We start from the raw sequence: 13628 nt of genomic DNA, 5'->3' as shown, positions 1-13628 counted from the left end.
ACATCAGTGTTTTGGGAACAAGCAGTTTGAGAACCACTACCTTAAATGCCAATTTGCCAATGAACCTCAGACCAGGACTCCAACCTTCCGATATGGAAGACAGGACCAGAAAAAGGATCTATTCAAGCGGAAGCATGTACTGCTTTATGTCCACGACACACACTTGCCCATCTGGGAGAAACAAGTGGGATTAGGATGAAATGTGATTTTTCTAGGGTATCTGTTAATTTTGTAGTAAACTCCTAATCCAAGAACCCCTCACCCTACCAACCCCTCACCCTACCCTATTAGAGTTCCCTTCCCTCCACACACACGCTAGGTTTTCCTGGTGTTGTTCCAAAGCTGAGTTAACATTCATTCTTCCCTCTTCTCAAGCCGCCAGTGGACCAGGAAGGCATAAACTTGTAACACTGTGCCTCTCACACTCCTTCAGAGTCCTTGGGAACCACAGCTGGGGTTTGCATCAAGGGGTCATGGACAGATATTTTACTCACAAAGATTCATCTTCTTTCCTCCTCTGTATATCTGTAAACGAGTTGATTTGCTACTAGTTGAAAACAGACCAATTCTTCATCCAGGCAAATGCGGGACATACATGAGTGTTGTCTTTCTTGAGTTTGAAGGAATCCTTCTCCCCAACCTTTCCATCAATCCCAGCTTTCAAATAAGAATCTGCAACTCAGCGGGGCGCCTGGGTGGCTCAGAATGCTAAGGGTAGGACTCTTGATTTCAGCTCAGCTCATGATCTCACGGTTTCTGAGTTTGAACTCCCCACATTGGGCTCCGAGTGGACAGTGAAGAGTCTGCTTGGGATTCTCTCCCTCTCTCTCTGTCCCTCCCCTGTTCATGCTCTCTCTCACTAACTCAAAATTAAATAAATAAACTTTAAAAAAACAAACCTGCAACTCAGTTACTCTAAAGACTGTTAGCACTTGCCCAGTTGATGGGGCTCAAAGCTATGATTTTAGCTATTTGGTCTTCAAATACAATCTATGGGAAGCTCTCCTGGGAAAACTGCAAGGATGGGCACACGGAAATTTCACATACAACTTGGACGTTTAAAGACAATATCAAACTTGTTCATTAAATCCATAGCGACACAACAAAACAAGACAAGACAGAAAAGCAAAGTGTTTTGGGGGTGGGGGTGAGGTTTTGGTCCCTTACTTGGGGAGGCTGTGGAGCAATGTCTTTGGAAGATGTAGTAAAGGCTAAGAACGCAACCAGAAAGCGAAATCAAACGGGGTCAGAGATGAACTCTTTGCCCCCAAAGTACCCCCCAAACATACCTAAGCTTGGTCATGAAAAAGGTACAAGATGGGATTGACAGTCCAGAACTTATTCAGGCTTCCGTGGATAAACCTCTGGCCACCTTAGGCTCTCATTGTCGCTGCCAGGGTTCTCCTGCTGCTTCTGAGAGAAGTCAGGGTCCCCGCTCTGTCTACCCCTGTCCTGTGACAGGGACCTGCCTGGGCTGTCTGTTCCCCAGGCGCCAGAGCCCCGCGTCCCTTCTTCTCTCTCTCCCTCCCGGATCAGCGCAGGACCCCCCGCCCGAGGCTCCCTCGGACCCTCGGGCCGCTCCCAGACCGGATCTCGGCTCACCTGGCACCGGGGTGCGGCCGCTGTGCGCCCCGGGTGGCTGCCGGAGCTAGGCTGCGCCCTGGCGGCGGGACACTGCGAGCAGAAGCCTGGGCGCCGCCCCTGCCCCTCCCACCCTTCCCTCCCGGAGCAGGTGCGTGCCCAGGGTCCCGCCCCAGCAGACCCAGATAGCACCCTCCCTCATCCACTTTGCAGGCGGACCAGGCACAGCGGCTTACACTGCCAGACGTCCTCCTTGCCGGCTGGACCCGAGACCGCGCAAAGGGAGTATTTGCAGACGTGGCCTCTTGCCCCAGGAGGGTTGAGGTCCCGTTGTCCGGCTCTGAAACTACCACCTGCTTGGCCACAGTTCAGGGCCTTTCAGCTAGCTTGGAATGGAAGCCACTTCAGTCTGACCCTCGAAATTAAAGACTTCCACTGAAGTGCCTTTTCACTGTATCCAATTACAGGCCTGTCCTCTGCCGCTCTGCAAAGTCGTTTAAAAATAGTTCCTAAGTGTGTGAGAAGAGCATTTGTCCGGATCTCGGGATCCAGGATGAAGTCCTCTTGCCTTAGGACTCGGGAACAGCCTCTTCTCTCCCCTGAAACTCAGCTACACCATCCAAGATAACAAGGCTCTGACCCCATGGGACTCTAAGGTCCTATCCGGCACCAAAGACGAGTTTTCTGTATCGCCTAACAGAGATCAGTGGAGAAAGTCCCGACCACGTTCTGCTGTGGATGAGCATAGAATGCCTGACTGCATATCCATCCTGATGGGGGGTAAAATAGCCAGTGCCTGCTCTGGGCCTGCAGGAGCCAGAATGCTAAACCAGGCCCTCCAGAGCCCAAGTGAGAAGACCCCCAGCCCACCCCACCCCCACCCCACCCCTTGGGTGATGGTTGGCCAGCACTATAGCAGGTCTTTAAATTTTTTGCATATCATTATTATTATTTGAGTCCCAGCCTTTCCAGGGGAATTGCCTTAGGAGAAAAAGTATTCTCCAGTTTTACTGCTTTGAATCACTTCCTCAATCTCTCATTTGGAAGTGTTTCACCCTATTTTGTGCAAATCCACCCACATTCATTCATCACACATTTGCTGCTTGATTATTCTGTATCAGGCACTGAGGAGATAAGGAGGAAAAAGGCATGAGCTCTGCCTTCTAGGAACTCATGTCCTCGAAAAAGATAAACTATTAATTTGAAAAGTGATTAGTGTTGACACTGGTAAATTGGGGAGCTATAAGGTGCATGATCCTGGTGGAAGAGAAAGAGAGGTCAGAAAAAGCTTCCTGGAGTAGAAAGACACTTGAACATTTTCCCATGATGAGCAGGATTTCCAGGTAAAGAGGAAACGGCTGAGAGAAGTGATTTAAGGACAAGTGCTAGGTCCTAGAATCATAAATGTGCAAAGGACATTTTAAGATACCCAGTTCTGGAAACCTAAAATGATTCAGCCACTATAAAAAAAAAAACAGTGTAATCGTTCCTCAAAAAATTAAAAATAGATTACCATGTGATCCAGCAACTCTCCTTCTAGGTAAATACCCAAAGGAATTGAAAGTAGAGATCCAAAGAGATATTTGTATGCCTATGTTCATAGCAACATTATTCACAATAACCACAATGTGGAAGCAACCGAAATGTGGTCTGTACAGATAATGGAATATTATTTAGCTTTAGAAAGGAAGGAACTTCTGGCAGGTGGATGAACCTTGAGGACATCATGGTAAGTGAAAAATCAGTCACCAAGGGACAAACAATGTATGGTTCTCCTTATATCAGATACTTAGAGTAGTCAAATTCTCCAAACCGGAAAATAGAATGGTAGTTGCCCCAGGGCTGGGAATGAGAGGGCTGGGGTGTGTGTTTCATGGATACAAAGTTTCAATTTTACAAGGTGAAGAGTTCTGGTGATGGATGATAAGGTGGCACAACAGTATGAATATACTGAGCGCCGCTGGATGTACACTGAAGACAGCTGAGATAGTAAATTTTACATTCTGTGTATCTTACCAGTTTTTGAAAACTTTGACTTAAAAATCTAGTCCTATGGTCTCCCTTTACATAGGAGGACACTGAGAATTCTTGTGATCCAAGTGGCAAAGATGGAGCTGAGTGCCAGGAAGGTCTCTGTAAGGTCAATGCACCTGTTCTTTCCTCTCTATGCTGGGGGTGGCTGGCCACTTGATTGAAGCCATCACTGTGTTATAATGTGTTATAATCTGACACTAAATATTGGCTCTATCAACAAGATGACTGTCATGAGCTAACTATCTTTTCCTTTAATGCTTACTTATAAATGTAACTTCTTACTACAGTTCAAAATCCTCACCTGTAAAATAGTCATTTGCAGGAAAAAATACTAACCACTATAGATCTTAATCATTCTCTGAATAAAAAGAATGATATAATTTATATATCTTTAAAACAACTTGCATTAGAAAATGATGTCACTAATTTAGACTATGTCTAAATTTCAGATTGAGGTCTTCTAGCAACCCAAGTCGAAGACATATAGGGTAAAATTCAACTTCCATTTAAAATTGGTTGCCTGCCCAGATTCAGAAATGCACTTTCTTCTTTTAAATGAACACTCACTGGAACAGGCTTCCAGCACTTACTTTCCCAGCTATTTGGGCAACACAGGCCACCTACAATGTGCTACAATTGCTACTTTGAAGCAAAGGATGGGGTTTATCTCCGTGATAATCTGGATACTCAGAATTTCTCCAATTAAGAAGCACTCCAATTTCCTGGGGTGCCTGGGTGACTTCAGCTCAGGTCATGATCTCATGGTTCATGGATTTGAGCCCCATGTTGGGCTCTGTGTTGACCACTCAGAGCCTGGAACCTGCTTCAGATTTTGTGTCTCCCTCTGTCTCTGCTCCCTCCACCCTCTCTCTCTCTCAAAAAGAAATAAACATTAAAAAAATTTTAAAAAGAAGCACTGATATCTTGAAGCCTCCCGCTCCAAAAAGCTCTGTGAAACTCTGCAGAGAAGGCAGATTCAAATAGCATTCTGGGGAAAGCCATTAATTACTGAGTTGGGAGCTGGTGAGGGGAAGGAATAACACATGAGTATTTGTCTCAGCTCTTACTCAGTTGAGTGAGAAAGGGACAAATGGTTGGTGACAGTGCAGAACCATTCTATTTTTTTCTCCCCTGGTTATCCTGACCCAGACAGCAAATGATCATGTTTCCAGTGTTTCAACTATGGCTGAACTTATCATTGACCATTTGTAGTTCTATATTCAGATGCTTTGACATTTGAGGCTTTGCTGACCCGGGAGAGACTGCCTTTTTCAGGGTTAGCCAATTTCTAGAGATAGTAAACTCACTAGAGAGTGTAGTTTCAAATGCAGACCAAGCAATCCAGAGCTCCTATCTCCAATCACCTCCTTTATAAGGCTCTCCCACTCTGGGCCATATCCATCTGCCTAAGAGTCCCAAGGCCAAGTACTGGACAAATAGGGACAGCCTCTGTGCCCCAGAGCCAGCTAAAATTATTCAAACTAGCCAATCCTAAGTCTCCTTCTCTTGCCTTGCCTATTCCTTCCCATAGAAACTGTAATCAAGTTCCCCCCTTTCCTCCTGGCCAACCCCAGTGCCTGCCTCTGCATCCTCACCCATGACGAGGGGTGCTCCCACCCCTTAGGATCCATGAGCATAACCAACTGTCTTTTCAGTGGCAATCATCTCCCAATCTGTTGACCTCGCCATACCTGAATAATAACAAACCTATATTTTAAAACATCATTTATAGCCTTGTCAGACTTTTTTTGTAACTTCAGCCATGATATATCTCTTGGTATGATAGAAGTATTCTCATGAGATTAATTGTCTTGATTTAAAAAACAGAATGGTTAACTTGTTTTTTAATGGCTTCAAAATCGATGGCTCAGTGAAAATGCATTTGTTAAATAAAGCAAGTTTTTGATCTATGCTCTATTAGGCAACAAATTCAATTATTGTGATGCCTTCCAGATTCTTGCAGTATTTCTTCAGTGAAGAAGACACTACGGTATAGTGGACAGACACCCACATGTTTAAAGCCTGAATTTTAGTGTTTGGAAAGCAACTCCCTGTGCTGGGAAAAGAAACTCCCTTTGTAGGCTTCCGTCTAGGAAAAGCAGAGGTTGAACAAGACAGTCTCTGTGGCCAGTTCCAGAGTAAAAGGGTCTTAGTGGTGAAAACCTAGGAGAAAGCTCAAAGCTTTGTTTATTAGAAAAGTAGGTATGACATTGCTGTGCCAATGTGAGTCATTTGCTCTCTTCTCTGTGAACACCATTTGAGGATTCTTTGAACAATAGGCTTTTCTGGGAAATTTGAGACTGTTGGGAAAGAGATTGACTACACTGTCTATCTTAAGAGTCAATCCTACGAAATGTTGGAAGATGGTTAGGGTCTTCTGGGTGGAAAAAGAGCCAGGCAGTTAGAACAGGTGGGCTGCTGCCCACAGCAAAGGATGGGAGAGCCACTCTGCTCAGGAGAACTTTCGATGTCAAGTATGGCGACCAATGGAAGCACAGAGAAATGGAGATTAAAGACAAAGAAAATGTGGCATAAAAAAGGAGTAGAGAAAAGCCACAGAAGAGACACCTGGATGGCTCAGTCGATTGTCTGACTCTCAATTTCAGCTCAGATCATGATGTCACAGTTCTGTGGATTCAGGCCTTGCATTAGGCTCTGCATTGACAGCAGAGAGCCTGCCTGGAATTCTCTCTCTCCCTCTCTCTTTCTTTCTCTGTATCTCCCTCACTTGTATTCTTTCTCTCTTAAAATAAGTAATCTTAAAAAAAAAAAAAAAAGAACCCAGAAGAGAAAGGAAGGCATCATCAAGAAATTGAGCACCTTGCCTCTACTGGTGTAGCATCCCTGCCTCCGAGTTTTCTGACCATGCTAACTACTCTAGGACCAGAAAGACATTAGCAGCCTTAGAGTCTTAATAAAATACTGACTACTTCATGAGTCTCTTTGCCCAAAAGTACTTTTTTCTTTTCTGGGTACTTGTTGTACTTGTAATCTGTATTATTTTATCCAGTATTTATTCACTTTTAAATTGTTTAACAATTTAATAAATTATAATAGTTTTACTAACTTGAGTCTTGCCTGAGGCAACAAGATTGTCTCCATTTCAGGGGAGGGGAGCTTATGTTCTGCTCTTTGTCCCAAGCGGCAAGTTACATAGATACATAGCAGGCAAGAACAATCACCAATTGTTTGGGTAGTTAGTACTGTAACCATGAATCTGATTCCTTATTTGACCTTAATTAATACCACATTCTTTAAGTTTCTGGTTACATGTTAAGACCAATCAGTGTTCCACTGGCATCTGTCCAGTCAATTGAGCATATGAGAAGACCATAGGGAGAGAGTGGCCAAGAACTGAAGAGAATGCAAACGAAGCTCAAGATTGAGTGGGGTGATCAGGAAATCACTGGTGACCAGGTAGCCACTGCAGTCACGTGCGAGGGGCTGCCGCTAGTGTGTGCAAAGAGCAGAAGAGTAAAATGGGAAGAAAGAAATGAAGGCGTACTTTGAAGGCTGACGTGTTTTGTTTAAGGGAGAAGTCTGTATTTATTCCTTATTTAGGATAAAGATAACCTAAGCATTAGCACAGACTGAGGAAAAATTTAAAAGCAAAAGGAGAAGAAAAGAGTGGAGAGAGAGAATTCATGGACAGGGGATAAGCTCACAGTGGGGAGGTAGGACTCAGCAAATAATAACCGTGTTTGAATCCTGGCTCCTACTTTTAAGAGCTGCGTAATTTCTCTCTTTAAACCTCATTTTGTTCATGGGTCAAACTGGGATAACCTGATTGTTCTAAGACCTAAATGAGGTAATATGTAGAAGTCATTAGCATGGTGTACACTTTCATAAACTAGCAGGTATTATTAAGTCAGGAGCACAAATGGAAAAGAGAATGGCCACCAATGCCTCTGAAATAGAAAAGAAGGGAAGGGAAGATCTACCTGAAGTCGAGGTGAAATTCCATCATTTCTGAGGCTAGTCCAGAGGTTTTCAACACGGGTAGAATATTAGAGTTAGCTAGAGAGCTTTCAAAAATACCAGTTAAAGCAGTCACTCTGAAGGTGGGCATGTGTACTGGTACTTGTTTTTTTTAAGTTCTCCAGATAAATACACTGCACAAAGTTGATGCATTTCTGAAGCTTGACTATACATTTTGGAAGTAAATACTTCAAAACTTTTAAAGAATGCTGATGGCAACCATGGCTGAATATCAAAAATGTTATGTTAAGCAAAAGAAGCCAGAAATAAGGAGACCAACTCTATAAAACCATCGTGATTCCATTGAGATCAAGCAAAAAAAAAAAAAATCTACAAGGATACAGGTTAGAATGATAGCTGCTTTGGGGAAGGAGGAGGCTTGGCCAGAGTGGACAATTGAAAACTTTCTAAGTGGATGGAAATACCCTGTATCTTGACTAGGGTGCTGGTTACTGAGTTCAATACATTTGCTCAAACTCATTGAACTGTACACTTAAAACCTGTACCCTTAAAATACTATATGTATTTGTACCTATATGTCTGATTACACACACAATGGGAAACCATTAAAAGTGGTGGAGTACGAGGGTGCCTAGGTGGCTCAGTTGGTTAAGCGTCCAACTTCGGCTCAGGTCATAATCTCACAGTCTGTGAGTTCCAGCCCCGAGTTGGGCAGGCTTTGTGCTGACAGCTCAGAGACTGGAGCCTGCTTTGGATTCTGTCTCTCTCTGTCTGTCTGTCTCTGTCTCTGTCTCTGTCTCTGTCTCTGTCTCTCTCTCTCTCTCTCTCTCTCTCTCTCTGCCCTTCTCACACTCTGTCTCTCTCTCAAAAATAAATATAGTTTTTTTAAAGTGGTTGAGTAGGGAAGTATAATAAAGTTATTTCAAATGTGTTTAGCAAGTAATTATCCACTAGTTTTTCTATTGAGCAGGTATTTAGTTCAAATATGTTCAAAAACATGTTTATTTTATATTTAGAGAGAAAGAGTGCGCATAAGCAGGGGAAGCAGAGAGAGAGACAGGGAGGGAGAATCCCAAGCAGGCTCTGCATTGATGTGGGCCTTGAACTCATGAACTGTGAGATCATGGCCTGAGCTGAAATCAAGAGTCAGACACATCATCAACTGAGCCACTCAGGTGCCCTTAGTTCAGTTATCTTATCAGTAGGTTTCTACTAGGTAAAAGGGATATCCGGAAAACTATTTGGAGAAAGGGACCATCTTGCCATTGTTACTTTAAAGATTTAATCTTTCACATGCCTTATATTATTTATATATCATTGTATTTCAGCATATATCATATTTGGGTTATTTGTTCAGATTTTCATCTTCTGGTGTTTACTTTTGTGGTTCAGGTTTTATTTCCTTGTTTTCTTCTTTGGACCTTTGTAGTGACAGAAAGATCATTGGGCCAGAATCACATGGTTTATTAAGCTATCTTCTTGTTTTACGAAAGACAAATAAATTCAGGGACCAGTTCCAAGTCTCTCACCAGGAAAAGAAAGCTTAACTAACCAGCACATCACACAAACATTATCTTTCTCTTTACATCTAAGATGAACGCCTCCCACACACCTGTGCACACACACAGACACTCACCGTGTAGAACTACCTTCCCGCTCTCTCCCGCTGAGGCACCCATAATGCAATGCGTGGCTTTTGTGAGCCCCAGTGGCACTACTAACACCCAGCACAGGATGGGGAGTTTGAAGCAAATAGATGAAAATTGTCCCAGCCCTGCTCTTACCTTCTGTATCTCCACATTTTTCCATTCACCATGTGAGCAGAACATTAATCACACTTAACATTCTAAGGGAAGTTCAGAGATTCAAATTCTTCAGGGCTGAAGTAATGGTCGTTTGCAAATTCTATAGCAGCCGACGGTGATTGCATTAACTTCACCTAACACTAACAAAATAATTTGTTACCAGAGATTCCATTCACTTCCTAGCTCTGTTAGGATTTCTCCTGTTTCACTAGACTCTTTAGAGAACCTTAGGCCATTATGAGCTGTTGAAATTCTTTTCCCTCCTCTGCTAGTGTCTTATGTCACTTTTCCCTCTCAGCGACCACAATGAGCAACATCATCTTATTTTCTTTGTCATGCTTCTGCATTTGAATTAAAATACCCCAGAAACACATTTAAAAGGCTTATGTAATTTTTTATGATAGCATTTTCAATTTCTCCCATTTGACCTTTTGATATTGCTTTCATGATTAATCTTTTTCTAGGGCCTTGTTGACACAACAGACCACTGTACTAACCTCTTAACCTTCGAAAAATCAGAGTTGAAATCTGGTTTGAGTAAGAAACCCAAAATAGTTTCCAACTAGCCTGGGCTTTATGAACAGTAAGCCAGACACGTTCATCTCCATGATGGATGGGCTGTACATGCAGTGAAGCTGGTGAATAAGAGGAGATTGAAATGGAATGGGATGTAAAGATGGCATCGTGGTTAATCCTAGAGTGGCCCATCTGAGTGCTCCTGTTTAGAAAAGAATAAAAACACAAGTGATTTAGCTATAGAAGCTGTTTCTTCCTTTCTCCAACTTTCCACAGGCAGTCCTCGGGACTCAGCCCCTTCTGCTGTGTGCACTGAGGTATGATTGCCAGGTGAAGTCATTAAACTATCTCCTGTTCCTCCCTTCCTAATTATACCAGGTTGACATTTCATTAAATCGCAAAACTAGTTCTAATCCCCTTTAACTGTAAATCCTGCTTTAATCCTGATTGTGAGTTTAACCATACCCAGACTCTTGTGAAATCCTAAACACTGACCAAAGATAACCGAGGAAACACGCATGCTCTGTTTGATTAGTCTACACATTGAGAACAGATGACTCACTTCTCTCTACCCCACCTTCAAAAGTGGTCGGCGCCTGGCCTTTGCCATCCTCCCTAACCCGCCTGCCCATGTCAAACATGCCGATCACTGGTCCTGTGGTTTTACGTGTCCTTTGAGTCTCCAGAGCTGACCTTCCTGTTTTATTTTTAACTAGGGGCGATTGGATTGCCACAATCTCCAAGGGATATTCTTATAAGAAATACATTCAGTGCCCTCTTCGCAGCACATACGCTGGATGACACATCCACATTTGGTCATTTTATTGTATATTTATTTGAAAAGGAAGTATTGCGCTTCCCTCATAAGTGCTTTCAAACGGTTTAGTTTTAAAGACTATGCTTTAGTCTCTGTGTTCATTCTACAGTGACGCCCATGTGGGCAGAGCAGGGGTGGGAACCTGTGAAGATGGAGGCCGGTGCTAGAAGCTTCTCCTCCTGAGAAGCAACTCTGCAGAGCAGTTATGACCAAAGAGCGGTGCAGGGGAAGCCTTCTTGTCATGCATGAACCCAGTGGCTACAGCCACTTGCCCTTTGAAGACTGAGCTTTTGAGCAGAGTCCTTTCCTGACATTGTCACCTGGTGAGGACATTGACAGCAGTCTCTTTTTTGCACAACAGACCTGTGCACGTAGGAGGCCCTGAGCAGGGTCAGCTGTATAATTTGCAGGGTCCATGACAGAATGAAAGTGTGGGGCTTCTTTAAAAATTAGGAGAGTGCTCACTTTGGCGGCTTGGATATTAAAATTGGAGCCCTATGGAGATTAGCATGGCCCCTGCAGAAGGCTGACACGAAAATTCGTGACATGTTCCATAAAAAAAGAAGGAAAAAGTAGGAGAAAAATGCCTTTAAAGGCATTAAAATAGGGGCATCTGAGTGGCTTTGCTGATTAAGCGACTAACTCTTGATTTCAGTTCCAGTCTTGATCCCAGGGTCGTGGTGTCAGCCTCTCCCCTGAGCCTGGAGCCTGCACAAAAGTCTCTCTCCCTCGCCTCTCTCCTCCCTGTTTGCTCGCTAGCTCTCTCGCTCTCTCTCTCTCTCCCTTTCTTAAAAAAGTATTTAAATATCAAGTTTTTTCCCTTCTGAGGTTACCATTTGATTTATCATGGTATTTAGGTTTTTTCTTTTTTTTTGCTTTTTGTTTTGTTTTGGTTTTTGCTATTTATCATTTTTATTTTGCTGGTCATCCTAAACGAGAAAAATCAACATTTTATTTTTTTAATTTTTTAATGTTTATTTATTTTTGAGAAAGAGACGGAGTATGAGTGGGGAAGGGCAGGGACAGAGGGAGACACAGAATTTGAATCAGGTTCCAGGCTCTGAGCGGTCAGCACAGAGCCTGACACGGGGCTCGAAGTCATGAACAGTGAGACTGAACCTGAGCTGAAGTCGGACACTCAACTGACTGAGCCACCCAGATGCCCCCAGAAAACTCACATTTTAAATGATTAGCATCAAATTGGCCACTAGTCTTTACATGGTGCAATACCAGTTTAGATGCAAATATGAGAGCATTCATCTCTTAAGTAGCATCCTCAAAATTACATAAGCCAGATTTCAAAGCTCACACCTGTATGTCTATTGTGGTTTTATTGCAACAGTGGAAACACTGCACAAAAGTAACTCAGCTTTTCATAGCACACATTCTACCAACTCTATTTTCAGTTTGCTGAAGAGTAAGGAAAGGCTGAATGAAAAATAAACCATTGCCCTATCTTTTCCTTTCTTTCTAGGTCACCATTTTCAGTATCATTGGTTGATTCAAGAAAGTAACACAAGTGAAAAATGGGTTCCTTGAGAGGGTTCCTGGCTCATTAGTGTTCATTAGAGTGTCATCGTCTTCCTCTCCTTTTGAAGCAAGTTCTGCTTGAAACAAGAAGCATAACCCAGAGGGGTTGTCAATGACCCTTCTTACCCAGTCGTAGACCCAATTTACTTGCCTGGTGCTTGCATTGGGTCACTGAACTGCCACGCCTCATGGATCCACCAGATTTCTTTGCTCGCTGAATGCCATCCATACTATTTGTATCTACCTGCAAAGAATAGCAGTTAGCATGCATAGAACATGTAACTTCTCTGTTCACACATGTCCTCCAATCCCATCATATTTGCAAAACACAAGTTCAAAGAAAGCATTATCAAAAATTTCAAGACAGCAACAACACAGTATTAAGCCAAACAAGAGACCCTTTTGAGCATGGGCCCTAGGTTGCACATCCATGAAGTCAGCCCTGGCCTTAAATTAAGTAATCGCTTGTTTGAGCGGCTCCGGTTCCACCGTGGAAAAATAACCAAAGTGAAGAATATTTTCAGAAGTGTCTGTGAGGAAGAAACACTTAAGTTACTACTTCTTATGTTTGTAGACCACCAAATATCAAAATCTGGATTTCATTGGTTGAGTTCACTTCTACCACCTCTGGTTCCCTGTTCTATGCCACAGAATTATTTTATAAACTGTGAATGAAAAGGATTACCTGTGGCTTCATCTCTGAATGGCTGCAGGCACATAAGTTCCTCAACCTCTTGAGCTTCACGGTTGCAGGGCCCCCGCTTGTATTCATTTCTGGGTCATGTCAGTTCAGAGCCTTGAGTGGTGATGTCTTATGGACATGGCATGTGTGATTTATTAGAAGCTTTGGTTCTGGGTGGACTTGGCCTGTAGGGGCTGACCCTCGGTCCACAGGGGGTGAGAGGTGGATAAGAATGCCTTGAGAGACAAATGAGGAACTGTGAAATAAGCAGACCTTTGCCCCAAAGAATTATATAATCACTTCAAAGCATTATGTACACATACACACACACACACACACACACACACAGAGGTGGAGCAGCAAGAAAGCAGTACCATGGATTTCTTTCTCAAGGACTAACACAGGAAGTTATCTCTTCATAACTGACATTTTTAAAGCTAACCCTGTGCACAAGTCAGGCTTTTGTCTTATTGAATTACTGAGGACAGGGAGGATCCTAGGAGTCTGCAAATACTCTGTTTTCCTGACATATCAGGACAGTTGCCGACCACTGCTTCCCTCTCTCACTTCTTTTGCAAAGTGAACCTGTTGCCTATCAAGAGAAATAACCATGGGGCCATGTGCACATGTTTTTCTAGTGAGCTACATCCCGGCGTCCCCACATTTTTCTCCTTGTGTAATGTGGAAGGCTCCAGAAACAAACCCTCACTGCTGTGCCATTTTC

At 43.2% G+C, this 13628-nt stretch overlaps 1 non-coding gene across 1 annotated transcript; it reads left to right on the top strand.

Moving 5' to 3' along the window:
• Window positions 1-11149: 11149 nt before the first annotated feature.
• LOC115290957 lies at window positions 11150-11253 on the top strand. Its single transcript, XR_003908327.1, has one exon. It is a non-coding gene; the product is annotated as a U6 spliceosomal RNA (small nuclear RNA).
• The last annotated feature ends 2375 nt before the right edge of the window (window positions 11254-13628 follow it).

This window comes from Suricata suricatta, chromosome 4 (assembly GCF_006229205.1).
Source record: "Suricata suricatta isolate VVHF042 chromosome 4, meerkat_22Aug2017_6uvM2_HiC, whole genome shotgun sequence".
Lineage (NCBI taxonomy): Eukaryota > Metazoa > Chordata > Mammalia > Carnivora > Herpestidae > Suricata > Suricata suricatta.
This window is presented reverse-complemented; position numbering and strand designations above follow the sequence as displayed.